The sequence below is a fragment of the Bison bison genome, unplaced genomic scaffold, assembly GCF_000754665.1.
Source record: "Bison bison bison isolate TAMUID 2011002044 unplaced genomic scaffold, Bison_UMD1.0 scf7180017848462, whole genome shotgun sequence".
In the NCBI taxonomy this organism is placed as follows: domain Eukaryota; kingdom Metazoa; phylum Chordata; class Mammalia; order Artiodactyla; family Bovidae; genus Bison; species Bison bison.
In genome coordinates, this window is record NW_011479035.1 from 12385 (window position 1) to 17443 (window position 5059).

The window sequence follows — 5059 nt, forward strand, 5'->3', positions numbered from 1 at the left end:
GGGCCCTGTTGGGTCGGTGCTTGCAGGAGGGGCTCCGCCCCCGTGGTGGGTGGGGCCATCGGGGGCGGGGCTTGCAGGAGGGGCTCCGCCCCGAGACCTCTAGTGCGGGGATCCTTGCCCCACCCGCCATGAGGAAGCTGCTGCACCCCCAAACCCGCCAGGGGTCTTAAGCTCCGCGGGAAATCTTGACTGCCGCCTGGGACTCAAATACACGAGCTGCCACGCCGCAGCCACCACTCGGGGTCCAAGGGAAGGCCTCCTGGAATGGACACTCACACCTGCAGACGCCAGAGCGCCGGTTGGCCTGTGCGCAGTCCCAGCGCCAGCAGCTCACAGGCCAGGCGGGGAGAGAAGCCCCTGGCAAACACTGGCGCACCAGGTGGGCCCCACTCACCCCGCGAGCCCAGGCCTACTGCTCACGTCCAGGCCTGTCTTCTGACAGCTTCTGCAGCAGCACCACCCACCCCAAGAAGGTCCTCACGGGCTGCAGGAAGGGTGGGGCTGTGACCCAGAGCCCCTGGAGCCAAGGCCTGCCTGGATTCTGAGGGGGCCTCACCACCTAGGGAGCTGGGAGCTGCAGCCCCTCGGCCCTCAGCTGGGGTCTGGTCCCACAGCTGGACTCACCTGCTCCACCAGCCCCTGGATCAGGAGACCCGAGGGCAGAGGCAGGGGGCAGGCAGGTCCAGGACTGGGGTGCTGCAGCCCCGGCTGAGAGCCCCTCCAGGCAGATGTGCTTCCTGGTGAACCTCCGGCCGCCTCCTCCCCTCCGCCTCATCTTCTGCTCCATCTCCTACCCAGGCGAGGAGCTTACTCCAGTCCAGCTGCCCCCAACCCTCCCGTCCAGACACTCTCCCAGGGGTTCCACCCCAGCCAGGGGGGTGCAGCTCCCCTTTTCCTTCCCCCATCGCGGGGCCTCACCCAAACCTGGAGAGGGTGGGAGAGCGCTCCTGGGTGCTTTCCCCAGGCTGGGCTCACTGGCAGGGTCACATGCCCAGCACTGGGCTCCCTGCCTGTCACCCCACTGTTGGAGCCTCTGCTTTGAATGCAGAGGTTCTTTCTGCCTCGGGAGTGAGTCTATCAAAATGTGAATCCCCCTGGGAGGGTTACGGCTTATCAGCTAACACTTGAGTTATCAGCTAACACCTTCGTTGACAGCTAACACCTGCATTGACAGCTAACACCTTCCTTGGCAGCTAGCTAAGAGCAGGATTCTGCAGACCCAAGGCCAGCAAAGTGCTGGGGTTGGAGCCGGGAGGGAGAAAGGAGAGGACCACGGGCCAGCTTCCCCAACCCAGGACTGTGACCTTGGGCTCCCGCCCCCTCCTGGGTCCTCTCTGCCTGGGCAGGTGCCGACGCTTGCCCCAAGCCCAGAGGCCCAGCAGGCTGGGTGTATCCACTGGGGCTGGGCCGTTTGTTGGCTGCTGGGGACACGGAAGCCCCAGGCCCACCCCCTGCAAGCCCTGGATACCCCTCCCTGGGCTGGCAGCACACAGGAGGTGACCGGGTAGCATCTCAGCTGGCATCCCTTCCCTACTGTCTCCTTCCAGGCCTCCTTTGGGAGGCAGGGCCCGGTGAAGCCAGCTCCGTGGCCTCCTACTGCTGTTAACCGCAGAATGTGCCTGTGCTATAAAAATGGTACTTCCTGTTCCTGAAACCTTGTGGCAGGGGACTCTCTCGGGTGGGGGCCGGGCGGGGGGCAGGTCCTCATCAGGCCAAACTCTGGACCTCACCACCACGGCTGGGCCACACCATCGTGACCAACCCGCCGCATGCCTGCCGACTGAGCTTTGTTACCCTCGCCCCCTGACCCGGGGCTCCCATGCCAGCAGCTACGGTCTGTGAAGTTGTCTGGGTTGAGGTCGGCTCACCACCAGAACCAGCCGTCCCCGTGCGGGGCCTCCAGAGGACCATAGGCCATGGGCCACGTGTCTGGGCCCTGCCAGGAGGCAGGCATCAGGCACACAGACATGGTTCCCCTCTCGCCCAGCCGGTGGCTTTTTGGAAACCAACTTCTGAGGGTCAGTCCCTCTGCATGGGCCCTGCTGTCAGCACAGCGGCCGGCGGTGGGCCCGCTCCTTGCCTCAGCCTGCGGTAATTGGCTCCGGCCTGGCCCCCTTGGGGCCTGCCCGCTGGTCTCCATGGCAACCCCTCTGCTGAGCAAGCAGAGGGGGCATCTCTTTATGAGATAATCAAGCCCAACTTTGGGTTATGTGTTCATAATCACGGCGGGCGCCTTGGAACGCGGGAGCCCCCACCAGGTAGCGGGAGGCTGCCCCTGGCCACGCCCCAGGGCCTGGACCCCACCACTCACCTAATCCCTCCCACCTTAGAAGGTGTCCCCACCCCCCCATCCCTCAGCCGTACCCAGACTGTCTCCCAGCCCATCCCCTTGTCCTGCAACCCCCTCCGCCGCCCGCTCCTTGCTGGCTTCCACGGTCCTGGCCTCTCAGGCCTCCGGGTCTGCCCCCATCAGATGCCCTCAGGCTGCGCCCTGCTCACCTGCCTCTCCTTTCTTCCCCCTCAATCCCCCCCAGGCTCCGGCTGGCCGCCCACTGCCCCGGCCCCACTGGGCCCCCGTGGGAGCTGACCTCCCGCACACAAGGTGAGAAAACTGCCCAGCGCGTGGACCTCATTCACAGAGACCACAGCACGGCACGCCGGGCCCCCTCAGGGCTCTGTAAGCCTCACGACCCGGGTCCCTGCCAGGCCAGCAGGCCCCTGCAAGCCCCACGACCCGCGTCCCAGCCAGGCCAGCAGGCCCCCTCAGACCCTGCAAGCCTCACGACCCGGGTCCCTGCCAGGCCAAGGTCCCCTCAGGCCCTGCACCTCACGACCCAGGTCCCAGCCAGGCCAGCAGGCCCCCTCAGGGCCTGCACCTCACGACCCGGGTCCCTGCCAGGCCAGCAGGGCCCCTCAGGGCCTGCACCTCATGACCCGCGTCCCAGCCAGGTGACCTCAGGTACCCTGCAAGCTTCACGACCCGGGTCTCTGCCAGGCCAAGGTCCCCTCAGGCCCTGCAAGCCTCACGACCCGGGTCCCTGTCAGGCCAGCAGGCCCCCTCAGGCCCTGCACCTCACGACCTGGGTCCCATGCCAGGTCAGCAGGCCCCCTCAGCTTCCCCCAGAGCCAAGCCCTCCTGTCCCGGGGCCTCTGCACAGAATGGCCGGGGTCTCCTCCGGTACTCTCCCCGTAGAGGGGCACCTCCAGCTTAGGCCAGGTCTGCTCTGGAGCCGTGGTTCAGGGCTGCACTCGGGGGAGGACCAGCCCCTCGGGCCTTGGGGGCAGGGGCTTGGGGACCAGATACTGTTCAGGGTCTCTCTTCCTGACTGGCTGACAAGACTGGGAGGCTGGGAGGTGTCAGGCCTGGCATGGCCTCCAAGGCCATCTGCACCAAAGAGATGGAGGAGGGCTGCCAGCCTTGAGGCCCAGAGTCTCCCTGCGGCAAGGGGGTGGCTGTGACACCCACTCTGCGGGCTGTCACGAGGGCCCACCAGCTGGTACAAAAAGGCCTGAGACGGAGTCGCAGTCGCACGAGAACCCGTTTTCTTTTTGGTGTGTGAGCCCACCTTCAGATTAGGAAGCTGAGGCAGTGAGAGGCTAAGCTGTGACCTGCTGCCACTCAGAGCAGGTCCTGGGGGCACATGGGCAAAACAAGGAGCCACAGAACAGCCAGAGGGGCAGGAGGCACCAGCAGTCCCAGCCCAAAGGGCAGCCAGTGTGGCCACGGCCAGAGCGGGGCCCAGGCTTGGAGGTGTGGGTAGCTGGCCTCGGGTCCTGGAGCCTGGGGTTGGTGGTCTGTGGCGGGCTCGGGCAGCATCCGCCCAGGACCCTCTCGAGCACCAAGAACGTCCCATGGAGGGTCACATCGCCAACTGCAGTACAAGGCAGAACAGGAGGCCACAGCCAGCTTAACCAGGCCAGAAATAGCTCGGGTGGGGGTGGTGTCCACGCGCCGCAGAGGGTCACGGCTCCCCAGTGCGGCTGCGCCCGCGCCCCATCCCTGCCGGCCCCACCCGCGATGGGCTCACCGCCCGCCCCCGACGTCCATCTGTCCCCCTCGGTCATCGCTGTTTCTCATCCTCACCGCCCACCTTCCGTCCGGCCGGCAGGCACAGACACGCTCAGTGCGGCACACGTGGCTGGGCCGTTTCGGGCCCCTTGCCCGGCTTGGGGGTGGGTGGCGGGGGGTATGGGCTGGCCCGATCCCTAGCAGGCAAGGTGACCCCCTGTGGCAGGAGGGTGAGGGACATGGGGTTGAGCAGTGGGGGAGACAGGCCTGCTGTGGGCAGAGCCCGTGACAGGCAGACCAGGGCTGAGCGGGCCCAGCGGTCTCTGGGGGACTAGCGTGTCGCCCGTTTTACAGGCGAGGGGGTGCGGTTTTGGGGTGGTGGGTGGGGCACCCGCTCACAGCCCAGGAACTAGCAGGCATCCCAGTCTCGGGGGTCCGGGCACTGAAAGGCCTGCCTGAGCCGCGGAGAGCCAAAGCTCCTACCGCCGCCTCAGCCAGCAGCCCTGCCTCAAGCCCCCGGGAGGCAGTTACACAGAGGGTAACAGGGGAGGGGGGCCTGGCCGCACAGAAGTGGGAGGCCTGGGTGCAGAGCGCACCCACCCGTGTGCTCTGAGGGTGGCACGGTCGTGGCCCTGCTGGGACTCTGTGGTCCAGGCGCACACTGGACCCCACCACACGGCGTCTGGGGGCCACGGAGCCCAGCTGGCCGCAGGCAGACATCGAGGGAGGCGTGCTGGAGCCCGCTGCAAAGTGAGGACCCAAAAGTACCCTCTGACAGGTGGGACACAGGGTGTGTGGGCTGCAGGCCTCGGAGCCAAGGCTGGGCCGCCAGCACGCAGGGCTTGGGACCCTGCCCTGTCCAGGCACATGTTCTTCCACAGTGCCCACCTCCCCGGGGCCCCACTGGGTGGGCTGGGGGTGGGGGTGGCGCTGATGACACCACACCGGAAGCCTGGTCCAGCCCCAGGACCACTGGTACAGGCCACGCCCGACTCCCAGCAGGGACTCAGCAGGCACTTCCTCCTCCCACCTCGAACACCATCAGGCCCG